This window comes from Oncorhynchus masou, chromosome 22 (genome assembly GCF_036934945.1).
Source record: "Oncorhynchus masou masou isolate Uvic2021 chromosome 22, UVic_Omas_1.1, whole genome shotgun sequence".
In the NCBI taxonomy this organism is placed as follows: Eukaryota; Metazoa; Chordata; class Actinopteri; order Salmoniformes; family Salmonidae; genus Oncorhynchus; species Oncorhynchus masou.
In genome coordinates this window covers 41,759,112-41,777,966 of record NC_088233.1, presented here as the reverse complement: position 1 = coordinate 41,777,966, position 18,855 = coordinate 41,759,112, and the positions used below count along the sequence as shown (strand labels likewise).

The 18,855-nt window shown below is 41.1% G+C and overlaps 1 protein-coding gene across 2 annotated transcripts in view; it reads right to left on the bottom strand.

Moving 5' to 3' along the window:
- The window catches only part of shisal1b (shisa like 1b), a 59,285-nt gene extending 41,079 nt beyond the window's left edge, over positions 1–18,206 (bottom strand). For both annotated transcript variants that reach the window (XM_064930237.1, XM_064930238.1), the window contains exon 1: positions 17,784–18,206. The gene's annotated coding sequence lies outside the window, so the exon portion shown is untranslated. The remainder of the gene's footprint in view (positions 1–17,783) is intronic.
- Positions 18,207–18,855: the final 649 nt, after the last annotated feature.

Genomic DNA, 18,855 nt, shown 5'->3' with positions numbered 1-18,855 from the left:
TCTGTCATTTTGTGCAGTTTTTCCGTGAATATCATTTGATTATCAAAAGCAGCTGCCAGGCACATCAGTGGATCTGGATCACAAAGAGACAGAAACTTACTCTCTCACAGACACTCTTCTTTTATCTGTGGTTCCTGCTGTCCCTGTACCATCCTGTCTGTCAGTGAGTGTTCTCTTTTAAACCATATGGTCTGGTGTAAAGGGAGAGAGAGAAGAGAACATTGTCAAAGAACTAAAGAACACAATAGGGGGGGAAGTCCTGAATATGCCTCATGCATTCAAATCTAATCTGGAGAAGAAAAAAAACAACGTTGGTGAAAAGATTATGTTACACACTGAACATCAACAAACAGATAATGAGAAAATAATGTCCCTCTGAGCATGGATTACAAAATCATGGATGATGATTTTATCCACTCGCTCATGCTTTTTCAGTCCTTTGTTTAAACCTAATCACTGTGGATAATACTACTTGTGTTCTGTGTGATCTTGACTTAGACATCAGTCCCTTTTCTTCAATAGATAATGGCATTCTTGGGAGAGAGATGAAACCTTTGATGGTGAGAGTGGAGGTGAAGTCACTTCTTCTCTACGATCATCTGGCTGTTCCACTTCTTGTGAACAGACACCAGTATTTAGTTTTTTTTGTGTATATATTAGGATCCCCATTAGCTGCTGCCAAGGTAGCAGCCACTCTTCCCGTGGTCCAAAAAGGACTAAGACAATATTGCATCACAACAAAACCCAACAACAGCCTACATCAGTTGTCACCAACCTTTCCTGAGTCTATCATTTCTGAGTCAAAACGCAAGCCGAATACAACAGGTGTAGCTTACAGTGAAATGCTTAATACTTAACCAACAATGCAGTTTTAAGAAAATACCCCCCCCCCCAAAAAAAAAGTAAGAGATAAGAATACCCCTCACATTTAAAAAAAAAACATGACTTAAAAAAATAATCATATGTAACATTAACCAATTAAAAACAGTTCTGTAGCAATGAGGTTCAGGCCCAATACATTATCACTGCATATTGGCTACGCTTGAATTGACCTGCCAATGTTGTTCTTCTCAGACCATTTAGACATTATATTTCAACATTTTAGGTACATGATTACACTGGTAATAGATTATTTGTTGTATTACCTGTGCCGCACAGCTGCGTGAGCATAAACATTGCCGATTTTTTTTTTACTGGACTGATGGCCTGAATCTGATGGTCAGTCAGAGGGGAGGGACGGAGCAGGGGTGAGGCTGCCCCTCACCCAGCTCACCGTCCCTCCTCTCTCCCTCTGCCTAGAAAAGGGGACACAGTCTTCCAGCTGATGGCAAAACTTAAGTCGCACTGCATTACTTCTGCCTCATGCAACAATTCATATTGTTACTCCTATGACCAGAGAAAGGGAAATATTTCTCAATATGAAAAAAGATACAAGCCGCAAATAATAACAGGGACAAATCTAAATTGACTGGGGAAGGGGTGTTCCAAAATAGGGGATGGTTTCCAAACCTTTCTTTGTACTTTGGGGAGGGTTGTGTATTTTTTGGGGGGGGCACAGGGGAGGGTAGTACGTTTTTTCCCTGGTTTACATTTCTTCTGCTTGTATTTTCCCAATAAACAATGGCTTGTCTTACTTTTGATATTACCCTAATAAAGTTTAGAAATGTTTGTAAAGGTTTGGTATGGAGTGGCTATTATTAAGCTTTAGCTACTACAGGCCGATGAAATGAAAAGCACTGCGCCCCGGCGCTCTAACTGACTACAACATTTGAACTTAAAGTGAGGGAAACTGTTTTAAGCATACCAGAGATACTTCTATAACCTAACAATATAATGCTTATCTTTAGAAAAATAATTTGGATAGAAAATGTAGGAATTACCCTCATTCTGTACATCTATACGTGTATAGCAGACACAGTAGCCATCTGACATAAAGAAATACATGTTGGTGTCGTAGCATGACACCTGCATATCTCTATATCTCTGGGGTTAAGCCTAAGCTTCTCTTCCTTTATATGCAGTGCATTCGGAAAGGATTCAGACCCTTTGACTTTTTCCACATTTTATTAAGTTATAGCCTTATTCTAAAATTGATTCAATTGTATTTTTTCCTCATCAATCTACACACAATACCCGATAATGACAAACAAAAGCCTGGTTTTTAGACATTTTTGCAGGAGGAAGAGGAAACAGCTTAGTGAGGCTGCTTCCTGCTTCATAATATTGACTTGAGTTCAAGAGAGAATATGTGGATGTCTGTCTGCTCAGCCTAGTCTCACAGACTAGGCGTAACATAGTATATGAAAACCAGCACACATATTAGTATGGTATGTTATGTTTGGTATGGTTACATAAGACAGAAGGTTACTTCAGGATAAAATGAAAGGAGGGTGGTTGATCAGGGTGGATGGGTATATCGCAAACGTCTAGCAATCCAAAGGTTGTGTGTTCAAATTTCATCACGGACAACTTTAGAATTTTAGCTAATTAGCAACTTTGCTACTACATACTACTCTTTACCTACTTTGCATGTTAGCTAACACTTCCCCTAACCATACCGTTAGCCCATTAACCTAAGTCCTAACCTTAACCCTAACCTTAACCCTTAGCCTAGCTAGCCACCCTGCCAAAGTTAGCAACAACAAATTGGAATTCGTAACATACATATTTAAAATTGGTAACATATTGTAAGAATTGCAATTAGTAGCATATCATCCTAATTGTAATTCATAGCATTTCATATGAAATGTAATTGGTATCATACAAAATGGATGATGGACATCCACATATTAATACATTCCATACCAAACGTAGCATATCATGCTGATTTGAGTGTCCTGGACTTTCATTTACTATGTTACGTTTACCCCTGAGTCCAGGTTGGTCTGCTGAGATTGTTGGTCTCTGCCACTCTGATTTATGTCACTCTACTCATACCTGGTCCTGTTTGATGCAGTATATATAGCCCTGTATGCCCCTGACAAGAAAGGTGCAATGGATGTTGTTGGAACAAAACCAAACCCAGATGGCAACCAAGGTGCAATACATGGAAAATACTGTATGTACCATATGCAGTGCATACGGAAAGTATTCAGACCCCTTACTTTTTCCACATTTTGTTACATTAAAGTCTTATTCTAAAATGGATGAAATTGTTTCCCCCCACATCATACTACACACAATACCCCATAATGACAAAACAGGTTTTTATACATTTTTTTGGAAATAAAAATAAATAAATAAATAAAATATAAAATGTATGTAAGTATTCAGACCCTTTACTCAGCAGTTTGGTGAAGCACCCTTGGCAGCAATTATAGCCTCAAGTCTTGTTGGGTATGATGCTACAAGGTTAGCACAACTGTATTTGAGGAGTTTCTTCTCTGAAGATCCTCTCAAGGTCTACCTTGTTGGATGAGGAGCATCGCTGCATTTTCAGGTTTCTCCAGAGATGTTCAATCGGGTTCAAGTCCGGGCTCTGGCTGGGCCACTCAAGAACATTCAGAGACTTGTCCCAAAACCACTCCTGCATCTTTTGGCAAACACCAAGCAAGCTGTCAGGTGTGGGACTTTATATAGACAGGTGTATTCTTTTCCAAATCATGTCCATTCAGTTGAATTTAACACAGGTGGACTCCAATCAAGTTGTATAAACATCTCAAGGATGATCAATGGAAACAGGATACACCTGAGCTCAATTTCGAGTCTCATAGCAAAGGGTCTGAATACTAATGTAAATAAGGTGTTTCTGTTTTTAATTTAATCCATTTTTGAATGAGGCTGTAATGTACAAAATGTGGAAAAAGTCAAGGAGTCTTTCCGAATGCACTGTATACACTTCATGACAAAGGTATGTGGACACCTGCAGTTCTTATTCCAAAATCATGGGCATTAATATGGAGTTGGTCTCCCCTTTGTTGTTACAATTACCTTCACTCTTCTGGGAAGGCTTTTCACTAGATGTTGGAACATTGCTGCTGGGACTTGCTTCCATTCAGCCACAAGAGCATCAGCGAGGTCGGGCACTGATGTTGGGCAGTTAGACCTGGCTCTCAGTCGGCTAGTCAAGTTCTTCCACACCGATCTTGACAAACCCTTTCTGTATGGACGTTGCTTTGTGCAGGGGGGCATTGTCATGCTGAAACAGGAAATTACCTTCCCCAAACTGTTGCCACAAAGTTAGAAGCACAGAATTGTCTAGAATGTAATTGTATGCTATAGCGCTAAGATTTCCCTTCACTGGAACTAAGGGGCCCCAGACCATTATTCCGCATCCACCAAACTTTACAGTCAGCACTATGCATTGTAGCAGGAAGCATTCTCCTGGCATCTGCCAAAACCAGATTAATCCGTCGGACTGCCAGATGGTGAGCCGTGATACATCATTCCAGAAAACAAGTTTCCACTGCTCCAGAGCCCAATGCTGGTGAGCGTTACACCACTCCAGCCAACACTTGGCATTAAGCATGTTGATCTTAGGCTTGTGTGTGGCTGCTTGGTCATGGAAACCCTGTTTGAAAGCTCCCGATGAAGAGTGCTGATTTTGCTTCCAGCGGCAGTTTGGAACTCGGTAGTGAGTGTTGCAACCACTCTGCAGGCCTGTTCTGTGAGCTTGTGTGGCCTACCACTTCGCGGCTGAGTCGTTGTTGCTCCGAGATGTTTCCACTCTAAAACAACAGCACTTACAGTTGACCTGGGTAGGTCTAGCAGGGCAGAAATTTGACGAACTTACTTGTTGGAAAGGTGACTGAGCTCTTCAGTAAGACCATTCTACTGCCAATGTTTGTCTATGGAGATTACATGGCTGTTTGATCGATTTTCTACACCAGTAGAAACGGATGAGGTTGAAATAGCAAAATCCACTAATTTGAAGGGGTGTCCACATAACTTTGTATATACAGTATATACTGTACCTGTAAAACGTTTAGACACGCCTACTCATTCAAGGGTTTTTCTTTATTTTTACTAAAAAGTGTGAAACAAATCAAAATGAATTTAAGATTTTAGAGTCTTCAAAGTAGCCACCCTTTGCCTTGATGACAGTTTTGCACACTCTTGAAGAGGACCACAATGGAAATAAGTCCCAGACTTTATCCTCGATGATTTTATTCACATGCATGTATGGCTTATAAGTTTTATGTGTGCTTGTTTGTTTTAAATGGTCGAATTAATAAACTAAACTAAACTTGGCATTCTCTCAACCAGCTTCACAATGGAATGCCTTTACAACAGTCTTGAAGGAGTTCCCACATAGGCTGTGCATTTGTTGGCTGTTTTTCCTTTACTTTGCGGTCCAACTCATCTCAAACCATCTCAATTGGGTTGAGGGCAGGTGATTGTGGAGGCCAGGTCATCTGCTGCAGCACTCCATCACAATCCCTCTTGGTCAGATAGTCTTTACACAATCTGGAGGTGTGTTGGGTCATTGTCCTGTTGAAAAACAAATGATAATCCCAACCCAGACGGGATGGCGTATCGCTGCAGAATGCTTTGGTAGCCATGCTGGTTAAGCGTGCCCTAAATTCTAAATTAATCACTGACAGTGTCACCAGCATAGCACCCCCACACCATCACACTTCATCTGCCATGCTTCAAAGTGGGAACCACACATGCTGAGATCATCTGTTCACCTACTCTGCATCTCACAAAGGTCGGTCGGAACCCAAATTCTCAATTTGGACTCAACAGACAAAAGACAGATTTTCATCGGTCTAATGTCCATTGCTCGTGTTTCTTGGCCCAAGCAAGTCTTTTCTTCTTATTTGTTTAGTAGTGGTTTCTTTGCAGCAATTCAACCATGAAGGCCTGATTCACAAAGTCTCCTCTGAACAGTTGATGTTGAGATGCGTCTGTTACTTGAACTCTGTGAAGCATTTATTTGGGCTGCAATTTCTGAGGCTGGTAACTCTAATGAATTTATCCTCTGCAGCAGAGGTGACTCTGGGTCTTCCTTTCCTGTGGCAGTCCTCAAGAGAGCCAGTTTCATCATAGCGCTTGATGGTTTTTGCGACTGCACTTGAAGAAACTTTCAAAGTTCACTTTGATAATGCCTGCACATCACGGTTCACCAGCAGCCCCAAACATCTAAAGAATAAGCCCTTAGCCAAACAAGCTTGTAAGAATTGTACTTAAACGCTCCCCTCATACTCATCTGGAGGTTGAGCATTTTTTTTTATCTCTCTGTATCTGTGATGTGTCTGTATCTGTGTAATTGTATGTATTTATGTAAAGAAAAAAAAAGGAAAAAGGGACCACAATGGAAACAAGTACCCAACTCTATTGTACAGCTCCGGTCACTTAAAATGTTTTTGTGTATATACTGTATTTATTTATTTTTTACTGACAGATAAAATCAATTGATCAATCCAAACTGTGCAGCGGCCAATTGATGACTGGAAAGAGACATCTGTTACAAAACACAAAAAAGTTGAATAACATCCGGAGATTGTCAAGCCAAGCCTTTTGATACTGGTTAAGCCTACAACGTAGGGAGGGGTGTATTTTATTTTCATTGAGATTGACATAGACTATTTATTGTGGTGTTGAAAACTCAAACCATGATGTTGAAGTGCTCGAAGTCGGTATGCTTTGTCTATTGGTTGTGTGGTGCATAGACACAGAAACCTGTTGGTGGAACATTTGTTGCATATATTTTATATAATTATAAATATGGCATCATAATGTTGAACATTTGATTTCCCTCTAGCTGATAATTGTCTGCAGCCAGCTCTGATTGTAGTGTAATGAAACAGGCAGGGAGACAGAGCTCGTCTGTGGTGGTTGGTGAACCCTCAACCTTCTGGCTCATAGCCCTGCGTGGCATCGACTGTGCCACAAAAGTGGCCAAGTCAATATCCATGTTTATAAACACAGGGTCGCTACAGTTGTTATTGTTATATGTAGTCGTAAACATTATGTTGAGATAATTCTACGAGGGGGAGGGTGTTCCATTTATTTTACAGTACAAGGGGAGGGTGTTCCATTTATTTTACAGTACAAGGGGAGGGTGTTCCATATATTTTAAACACAGGGTACAAGGGGAGGGTGTTCCATTTATTTTACAGTTGTTATTGTTATTTATTTTACAGTACAAGGGGAGGGTGTTCCATTTATTTTACAGTAAACATTTATTTTACAGTACAAGGGGAGGGTGTTCCATTTATTTTACAGTACAAGGGGAGGGTGTTCCATTTATTTTACAGTACAAGGGGAGGGTGTTCCATTTATTTTACAGTACAAGGGGAGGGTGTTCCATTTATTTTACAGTACAAGGGGAGGGTGTTCCATTTATTTTACAGTACAAGGGGACGGGGTTGCATTTTTTTAATGACATCTTGAGTGAGACCAGGAGTTCTAACTTCAGACACATGAAATGGTTGAAAATGGGAACACTTTGCCTTCCTGGCACTAGGGCTGCTGAATCAAGTGCACCTACCGTCAACAGAGCGAAACAAATACAAAAAATAGGAACGCAAGGCTTTATCATTGGATTTTTTTTTTTTACATAAAACTTTGTGATACACTAGGAATGTACAATTTAAAATCTACAATACAACAATATTACAATGTGTGTGTGTGTGTCAATGTGTTTGGCTCTTCACAGTCTACGTTGTGCTATGAGGTGTTTTATCTGGGGGGGGGGGGGGTTATCCGATTTTACTTGATGTGTTACTTGATGTGGAATACTTATTTTCCACCATAATTTGCAAATAAATTCATTAAAAATCCTACAATGTGAATTTCTGGATTTTTTTTCTCATTTTGTCTGTCATAGTTGAAGTGTGCCTATGATGAAAAGTACAGGCCTCTCTCACCTTTTTAAGTGGGAGAACTTGCACAATTGGTGGCTGACTAAATACTTTTTTGCCCCACTGTATGTGCAGTTTGGATCAAGACATTTTGCCAATGGTAGGAGCATGATCAGTAGCATGCTGATTCAATGCCAATCACAGACTAATTGCTCTCTCGGTCTGATAGTGTTATTATGCAGAGGCACTAATATTAGCACAGTTTTTATGTGCCATCTAGCAAAGTACAGCCATTATTGTAATGGAAATATTGTTTATCAATAGGTCAATACTTCCATAGCCAGGTAGTATATATAGCATTTCAAATTGATGTGATGTTGCCCCACATTTATGCTGACCCAAAGATGCACTTCTATACACAGAGTGACAGCACACAAGCACACAGCACATTCATATTCAAAACAGCCAGTGGGTGAAAATGTCTCTGAATTTCAACATCATGTTCTTTATTTTTTTATTCCTGCTTTTACAGCACTAGAGAGAGAATGCCCTTCTGTCGGTTGACTTATCCCAAAAAACACCATCCAATAATAATGTTAATGTGAATACTGCTGGAATGACATTGTTGTAAAGGGTGAGTACAAACAAAACAACACTTTTGACAATTTGGTATAATGAACGAAGTGTTGTTTTATTGGGAGTAAACAACAACAGAGAACAGCTTCCAATGTGCTTTGTTTTATCCATTGAGCAGAAACAGTTGTGCAGTAAACAGGGGGCATAAAGCTTCATGTAGTCCTATCAGACATTACACTTGACAGTGTAACAGCTGGCATAGTGCCTCTGGCGTCTAATGATTACAGCTTTTGTATATGGGGCCCTGTGGGGCCTCAACCCCAGCAGATACATACAATACCGCTGATGAGCGATCAGATGAGATGAGAGTATATTCCACATGAACTCCTGTTAGGCTCCTGCTAGAGATATTAATCTGTTGAGTGGAATTGGATAAGGGGGAGCATCAAAAGCAAAGCCAGAGTCTTATCAAGAAACCAACCGGCTGCTGACTGTATGAGACTGAGGCTGTCTGCCTTCCTCTGTCAGTCAGAGTGAAAGAGAGAGAGACTCAGCCCAGAGATGGGGAACTCCATATGAACTCAATGAAGAAATAGATAACTTTATAACTAGATAAGGCTGATGAATATTCAGTATATTAAGAACCATGATGAGTTCAATGAGTTTGGAAACAGACATCTGCATGTACTAACCATTTAAAGCCGTTGTGTATTCCTAGAATTAATGGTGACTCGAGGAATCCTGGAGTTCCTAGTCAATGGTTCAAATTTGCACCTTTGGTTAGTTGAGGGGTTCTTGGAGGAACCTTTAATGGTTTAATGTAGCAACAGGTTCCTGGAGGAAACCTGGAGTGGATGTGTGGCTTAGTAGGGGGTGTGGCTTTAAGATAGATATTTTTGGGCTACCCGTTAGATTAAATGTTATTCCTGTTCTGTTCTGCTCTGTTTTATTGTCATCACATGTTTAGGTTGAACACTGACCGTTTTGTACCTTCAATGAGGCTAACAAAGGTGTATAAACCCCTTCAAGAGCCTATGCAAATCCCAAAGTTTAAATAGTTACCACTTTATTAAAGTATGTAATCAGCAAAGTGAATATTGAATATTGCAGTGTACAAACTTAAAACGATGAACAGGAATGACATTTACGCTAAAGGATGACCAAAAACGAACTCTCTGAAAAGCCTCCGATATGACAGGCCAACTCTACAATTTAATAGGGCTATATCAACACAGACAGGTTATCAACACAGACAGGTTATCAACACCACAGGTCTACCACAACATAAACACAGATAGCACGACATCTATAAAGAAACCATCAAGATAATTCGCTAAGAAAAGACAGGGAACGACTTAAAACCAACAACATGCACTCTTAGAAGTGCTGGAATCTGGGTACTACCTCCTAAACTTGAGGAAGGGTTAAAGAGTTGGGCCAGTAGCCAAAAGGTTGCTAGATCGAATCCCTGAGCTGACAAGTTAAAAATCTGTCGTTCTGCCCCTGAACAAGGCAGATAACGAACAACGATTAATGAGAACATTCTTGGCAAATGCTTACGCTTTCATCCGTCTTGCGCCGGTCCAAGAATTTCACCTCTAGCGGCACAATACGAATTTGTTCTTAACTTACTTGTCTAGTTAAATAAAACATGTAATAAAAAAATGATCAGGTATCCTATTGAAATATTCAGTGCTTCGGGTTAGAGGGTCTACATCAGAAGGTAATGGTTTTCTGTAGGAGGAAGGTATGTGATGTGTGCAATTAAACTTGGAATGTACTGAGTGTAGCGATCACATGCGACAGGCACTGATAAGGGGAGAGAGCCATGGATTAGAAATCAAGGGGGTCGAGATCAGGTCAGGTCACGTTAAGGGAGAAAGAAAAGTTTATGGCCTGTATCACTTAGGGCCCTGCCTAGCAGTAAAGATACAATGTTTGTACAGATGTGTAGGAGGAGACAGCTTAGGAGGAAGGGTTAAATATCAGTGCTTGTGTGAAGCACAAGTTCTTTGTCCAATGCAGCTGTATTGATCCTCTGGGAAGAATACATTTGGTTGAGCTTTCATAGCGTCCGTTGAGTTTTTACTCTGAAAATCAGAACCTAACAGAAGTAAAGGTGCCTGGAAGAACCTTTTGGGCTAATCTTCCTGGGGTACAGCAAAATAAATTAAGGAAGTTTATACAATTTTAAAAACATTACAATACATTCACAGATTTCACAACACACTGTGTACCCTCAGGGGCCTACTCCACCACGACCACATATCTACAGCACAAAATCTTTGTGTACATGTGTGTATAGTGCATATGTTATTGTGTGTGTGTGTATGCATGTGTCTGTGGCTATGTTTGTGTTTCTTCACTGTCCCGCTGTTCCATAAGGTGTATTTTTATCTGTTTTTTAACTTACATCAGTTACTTGATGTGGAATAGAGTTCCATGTAGTCATGGTACTGTGCGCCTCCCATAGTATGTTCTGGACTTGGGGACTGTGATGAGACCTCTGGTGGCATGTCTTGTTTGGTATACACTAGTTCAAACAAAGAGCTCGGTGCATTAAACATGTCAATACCTCTCATAAATACAAGTAGTGATGAAGTCAATCTCCCCTCCACTTTGAGCCAGGAGAGATTGACATGCATATTATGAATATTAGCTCTCTGTGTACATCCAAGGGCCAGCTGTGCTGCCCTGCAACAAAAAAGTACCGTTTTGTGGCACCTGACCACACGACTGAACAGTAGTCAAGGTGCGACAAAACTAGGGCCTGTAGGACCTGCCTTGTTCATAGTGCTGTTAAGAAGATAGAGTAGAGCTTTATTATGGACATACTTTTCCCCATCTTCTGTTGTTTCAGTATGTTTTGACCACTGTTATTCCAAGCAGTTTAGTCACCTCAACTTGCTCAATTTCCATATTTTTTATTACAAGTTTTAATTTGTCCCAAATACAATGCTTTGAGTTTTAGAAATATTTAGGACTAACTTATTCCTTGGCACCCACTCTGAAACAAACTGCAACTCTTTGTTATGTATTGCAGTCCTTTCAGTCACTGTAGTAGCTGACATGTATAGTGTTGGGTCATCCGCATACATGGACACACTAGTAAAGATTAGTAAAGATTTAAAAAAAAACGAATGGGCCTTGACAGCTGCCCTGGAGAATTCCTGATTCTACATGGATTATGCTGGAGAGGTTTCCATTAAAGAACACTCTCTAAGGGTTGGTAACAGGCTGATTTGTCTCCTATTTGAACCAGTAAAGGGAGCTTTACCATTCTTAGATAGCGGGATTACTTTTGCTTCCTTCCAAGTCTTGGGTCACACACTTTCTAGTAGGCTTAAATTGAAAATATGGCAAAGAGGAGTGGCAATATCGTCCACTATTATCCTCAGTAATTTTCCATCCGATGTTGTCAGACCCACGGTGGCTTTTCATGGTTGATCGACAACAATACTTTTTTCACCTCTTCCACACTCACTTTACGGAATTCAAAATTACAATGCTTGTCTTTCATAATATGGTCAGATATACTTAGATGTGTAGTGTCAGTGTTTGTTGCTGGCATGTTATGCCTAAATTTGCTAATCTGGCCAATATCAGTTGGTTTTGTGACGAATGAGCCATCTGATTCAATGAATGCTGAGTTTGCTTTTTTTCCCAAAATTTAATTTAAGGTGCTCCAAAGATTTTTACTATCATTCTTTATGTCATTTATCTTTGTTTCATAGTGTAGTTTCTTCTTCTTTTATTCAGTTTAGTCACGTGATTTCTCAATTTGCAATATGTTTGCCAGACTTATTTACCCTACCTTTTGCCTTATCCCTCTCAACCATAACATTTTCAATTTCTCATCAGTACATGGGGATTTAACTGTTTTTACAGACATTTTCTTAAAAGGTGCACGGTTATTTGTAACTGGAATAAGCAATTTCATAAATGTGTCAAGTGCAGTGTCTGTTCCTCATAACATTCCACTGACCAACAAATATTATTTACAGTTGAAGTCAGAAGTTTACACATACATTTAAGTTGGAGTCATTAAAACTCGTTTTTCAACCACTCCACAAATGTCTATAGTTTTGGCAAGTCGGTTAGGACATCGACTTTGTGCATGACACAAGTAATTTTTCCAACAATTGTTTACAGAGAGATTATTTCACTTATAATTCACTGTATCACAATTCCAGTTGGTCAGAAGTTTACATATACTAAGTTGACTGTGCCTTTAAATAGCTTGGAAAATTTGAAGCTTCTGATAGGCTAATTGACATAATTTGAGTCAATTGGAGGTGTACCTGTGGATGTATTTTTAGACCTGCCTTCAAACTCAGTGCCTCTTTGCTTGACATCATGGGAATATCAAAAGAAATCTGCCATGACCTCATAAAAAAATTGTAGACCTCCACAAGTCTGGTTCATGATTGGGAGCAATTTCCAAATGCCTGAAGGTACCACGTTCGATGGTATAAACAATAGTATGCAAGTATAAACACCATGGGACCACGTAGCCATCATACTGCTCAGGAAGGAGATGTGTTCTGTCTCCTAGAGAGGAAGGTACTTTGGTATGAAAAGTACAAATCAATCCCAGAACAACAGCAAATTCCCTTGTGAAGATGCTGGGGGAAACAGGTACAAAAGTATCTATATCCACAGTAAAACGAGTCCTATATCGACATAACCTGAAAGGCCACTCAGCAAAGAAGAAGCCACAGCTCCAAAACCGCCATGAAAAAGCCAGACTACAGTTTGCGATTGTACATGGGGACAAAGATCATACTTTTTGGAGAAATGCCGAAGAACACTATCCCAACCGTGAAGCATGGGGGTGGCAGCATCATGTTGTGGGGGTGCTTTGCTGCAGAAGGGACTGGTGCACTTCACAAAATAGATGGCTTCATGAGGTAGGAAAATGATGTGGATATATTGAAGCAACATCTCAATCAGTCAAGAAGTTAAAGCTTGGTTGCAAATGGGACTTCCAAATGGACAATAACATACTTCCAAAGTTGTGGTAAAATGGCTTAAGGACAACAAAGTCAAGGTATTGGAGTGGCCATCACAAAGCCCATACAAAAACTTGTGGGCAGAAGTGAAAAAGCATGTGCGAGCAAGGAGGCCTACAAACCTTTCCAGTTACACCAGTTCTGTCAGGAGGAATGAGCCAAAATTCACCAAACTTATTGTGGGAAGCATTTGGAAGGCTACCCGAAACGTTTTACCCAAGTTAAACAATTTAAAGGCAATGCTACAAAATACTAATTGAGTGTATGTAAACTTCTGACCCACTGGAAATGTGATGAAAGAAATAAAAGCTGAAATAAATAATTCTCTCTACTGTTATTCACATTCTTAAAATAAAGTGGTGATCTTAACTGAACTAAGACATGGAATTTTTACTATGATTAAATGTCAGGAATTGTGAAAAACTGAGTTTAATAAATGTATTTGGCTAAGTTGTAAACTTCTGACTTCAACTGTACATAAACAACATAGGAATCACTACAAAACGTATTATATGACCTCTTATACAGTATATTAGAACCAGACTTTGGAACTTTGGTTTTCCTAGATATGGCTACTATATTGTGATCACTATATCTGATGGATCTGGATACTGTTTTCAAGCTAATTTCTGCAGCATTAGTAAAGGTGTGATCAGTACAAGGTGATGATTTCTTTCCTGTGCTGTTTTAACTACCCTGGTAGGTTGACTGATAACCTGAACCAGGTTGCAAGCACTACTTACAGTTTGAAGCTTTTTCTTGAGTGGGCAGCTTGATGAAAGCCAGTCAGCATTTAAATCACCCAGAAAATATACCTCTTTGTTGATTTCACATACATTATCAAGCATTTTACATGTTATCTAGATACTGACTGTTAGAACTTGGTGGTCTATAGCAGCTTCCCACCAGAATGGGCTTTAGGTGAGGGAAATGAACCTGTAGCCATATTACTTCAACAGTATTTAACATGAGATCCTCACTAATCTTTACAGGAATGTGGTTCTGAATATAAACAGCAACACCTCCATCATTGGCATTTCTATATTTTCTGTAAATGTTATAACCTTGTATTGTTACCACTGTATCATCAAATGTATTACCTAAGTGAGTTTCAGAGAGAGTCAGAATATGAATGTCATCTGTTACTAGCAAATTATTGATTTCATGACCCTTCTTTCATATGTTAATGTGGGCTATTTGAACACGTTTCTACTGAGATGCTTACTTATTTTTATCGCTTTTACTGGGAATCTTAGCAGAAGTAGATATGCTCATGTTATGTATGTTAGTGCAGGGTGAGCTGCACACAGTGGACAGAATGTATACATCTGGTTCAAAGGCACATGATTACTGCATACAATAGTTGTAGGATCAGCAGAGGCATTCAGGACAGTTAGAGGGACATAAATGAGGTTATTTACATTGTGTCTACCATCGCCTCTGGTGTAATGTACATTTGCTGAAGCATTATGCCAACACCGCGTCACAATGGAAGGGATTAGCTGAGCTGGGCTTGAGTCATTGATAAGCCAATTTCTCAACGCGGCCTTATAATGCTGTGAAAGGATCCAGGAACCCAAATGATTTGAGTGGATCCCATCCTCCTTATAAAGTGTGTTTTGTTTCCAAAAAAATATCGAAATTATCAACAAAAGTTACACCCATTGAGCAGCAACAATCAAGCCAGTTGTAAAGAGAAAGAATCCTGCTAAAGCGTTCAATGCCACGATTCAGAGAGGGCACAGGGCCAGATATGATGGGTCTTTTGTTAGTGTCTAGCAGAGAGTCAATCAGCTCTTTAAAATCCAGTTTCAACTGTTCAGAGCTGCCCTTAATAACATCATTAAAACCCACATGGACAACGATAGAATCAATTTCTATGTCCTGTCATAGTACATTTGGGAGCAGCTTTGCAATATCATTTACTCAAGCTGCGGGGTAGGACATTGTTTTTGCTCCAGGAACGGTCACATTTCTTACCATGGAGCTGCCCAAAATCACAGCTGGTGAGAATGTCAAGGAAATCCGCCCACTCTCATGCTTCATAGGATTTGGAGAACCCTTTATGGATGGGTGAGAGGCAGGATAACTTGAGCCCATTGCTCCCGGCGCCTGGTGAAGGCCTCTGACAGATGGAAAAGCCCCGCTTGATCCAGAGCAGGGACGATGTTGACATAGAAATCGTAGTAGTAGGCACTGCAGACACAGGCACCCTCAGCGACAAAGGTGCAGACAGATCAAGCTCCAAGGCGGCGAAACTATTTGTTGTTTGTATCCACTTCGGGCTACTTGTTGGGAGTGTAGACTGCTTTATGGGAGGCCGCTGTGCTCCTTTGTTTACGCTATCAGATGGGGAGCTCCGGGCAACACCGGCCAGTCGGATAACGACAAATGACAAGGCGGAGATGCATCCAACAAGAACGAACGCCGTCCAGGCACCTGGGTAGAAAATGTAATCATTCCACTCTGCGTTTCCCCCAGTTTCTTAAGTAGGCTGGCGACCTGCGTGATCAAGGAAGCCACCTCTAGCCTATAATCCTCTGCAAGTAAACAATTGCCACATTGGAACTCCGAGTGATCCGGTTTGTCCCTGAACAAAGTGCAGTAGATACAGCTCCTACAGCGCTGGAACCGTTCATTTATTTCTCCAGACAAAGAGGCTCCATTGCAAAACTCATCTAGTACCAACATCGTTAGCTTGATGGCTAGCAGCTTAGCGTCTCAGTCAAGCAGGCTTCAACCTGTCTGTTAAGCGGGATTCCTGGACAAGAAATAGCGGTCCTAGCTGTTAAAAGCTGACCGCGCCACGGAATTCAGTATTCGGAATATGTATTTAATGATTAGCGGTTTTGTTTTAATAATAAAAAAATAACACACCATGTGTTTTCCAGCGTACAATGTTCAGCTGCGCACTCCGTTGACGTATGAATGACTGCCGGAAACGTCTTGACTGCCGTTTGGTATGCAATGACTAACATGACAAGAGGAACTGATGATTATTCCATTAATTCCATTCCAGCCATTACAACGAGCCCGTCCTCCTATAGCTCGTCCCACCAGCCTCCTCTGGGCTGAATACCCCCTCAGATAATGTCCTCAGGGCTGTCCTCTTACAGGGCGCTGCAGAACAGAACAGTGTGTGTCTGACACAGTGACAAGGTCACATACGGTACTTTAGTTGTGGAGATAATGGCTAATGGTCAGAATTGGTTTAGTCACACGGAGATGACTGACATTAGCAGTCCAAAACATATGTATGTACGCACACATGCTGGGAAAGGTGTGCTGACAATAAGAGAGAATAAACTATGTACACTCGGAGTCTAGAATGACTGTGCTGTTGCACCTCCACCATGTGTTCACACTAAGAAATACTGTCCCGTGTTCCAACTTGAGTGTGTGTGATCCTGTATATCCTGTCCCTTGTTGAAATGAAATGAGTACATCCATAATAACATAGACCTGTTAATTGACTCCCTTTCCCTACTTCAGAGAACAGTGTTCTCAGAGAAGGACCCACAGGTGAGCTGCAGTGTGAAGCCACTCTGCAAGCATGAGTAAAATGCATTCCTCAAATGCATTGTTGTGAGAGAGAATATGCTACATGCTCTCAGTGCCCTGCCTGAATCCTTTCCTACTTTGCAGTCATTCGAAGTGAAGGCTCAGCACTGTGTGTTGATGTGCATTAGCTCTAATGGACTCATTACCTTAAAACACTCCAAAGCGACACAGTGTCACCCACATATGCAGACGCTGGCACACATGCATACACACGCAGACCCACACAAGATGCCTCTGGCCACTTTTAATAACTCCAACAAAAATTGGCAACGGAAGCCCATAAGCTTTTTAAGTCCTTTCGCCACACACGAGTGTGAATTCTAATCATTAGTCAGTGAGAAGACAGCTTTATGTGATGTACAAATGGATTCTCCCTCTCCTCTCTAAATCCTCTCATGTGCCTCCAAGCTCCCCCACGCGCCTGTTTCCAAGTTACCCACCAACAGCCACTGCCAATCGGCCTTAATTGCCTCACATTTAAAGGGGGAGCTGAGAGACTCAGAGCTAGCTAGCCGCCCTCGCGTCTTCTTACACTGAGCTTACTCTGCTGCCATGGAAGAGAAAACACTCCACCTGGATGTCAGAGAACGAGAGAGAAACAGAGAGCATACCATGTACCCAACCCAGAGTGAAACTTCACTCCTCCCAACAAAAGAGGCAGGCATCCCTCAATGATGTGAAACCAGTGTATTGTTTGTCTTCATAGCTGTATCGAACAAAGCCATGCAAGTTACGCCTCTGTCTGTGTCCCCCTGCAGGACGATGAATAGGGACAATGTAAGGATGTAAATATAAACTTTGAAATGCCTTGCTAAGTCCATACAGAGCAAAAAGAGAGAAAGAAAGAGGGAACTCCTAGTGATTAAGAGCAGCGTTCTCTACTCACCCTTGTTGAGCCTGTAAAGGAGGGGGCTCTCCTGTTTCTCCGTGCAGTCAATTACTCCCCTGTTGCTTCTTGTGCACTCTTCCTTTGTTGCAGCTTAACACAAACGCATCCTCATCCCAATAAATTGATCGAAATCAATAGCTCTTGAGGGAGAGAGGAGGGAAGGAAACGGAGAAGAAGAAAAGAGCACTCTCCCCAAGTCCTCTGCCCTGTATCCAAGCGGTTAGAGCTCAGCGAGAGTGTGAATGAGAGAGAAGGAGAGAGCTAGAGAGTTGAAGTCAGTGAGGGAGTGAGAGAGGGAGAGAGCCAGAGAGTTGACGCGAGTGAGGGAGTGAGAGAGGAGGGTAGCTAGTGTGTATGCACTAGAGTGTGCACTAGAGTAGAGCAGAAGCCACAGGATCAACTGCTGTTACACCGGGGGAAAGACTTCTGCTCAGTAACTTTGCTGAAGATCCCTTTGTGTGAATATGACCTTCTCCTTCTCTTTCTCCTTAACATCTCTCTCTCTCTCTCTCTCTACTCCTCCTTCTCCTCCATCCTCCCTCAGTTAATTTGCATCCCAGATAGTTATAATCTAATCTCCGCCCCTATCACCACCCTCACTGTCTGTCCAGGGGTCATTGCATGATCATGGACATGCACATGGAAATATAGTATTTAAATGTGAGTATTTATTGGGATCTGAGAATTGAATCATGCAAACGTGCTATCACACGCGTGTAAGTACATGCGCACACACACATGCATGCACACACATGTACACAAGCACACAGAAAACACAAAAGAAAGTGATGGATCTCTGCAGTCCTCAACTTGAAAGGACCTTGCTGTGTGAGTAACTAGGCAAAGGACAGGGTCAGTGTAAATAGCACTCTGTCATTTCTCCTAGAGGTCTGTGATTCATGATGTGACGCATGTGCTCTGTAACAGTATAGGGGCGTTAAGTGCTTCTCTCCCCAGGAGAGTTACTACTGTCCAAGCTGTATCCCATCCGCCCGTTTGGTCCAGGGTCTTCCGGGTTTGGCTGGGGTAAGCCGTAATTGTAAATTAGAATTTGTTCTTAACTGACTTG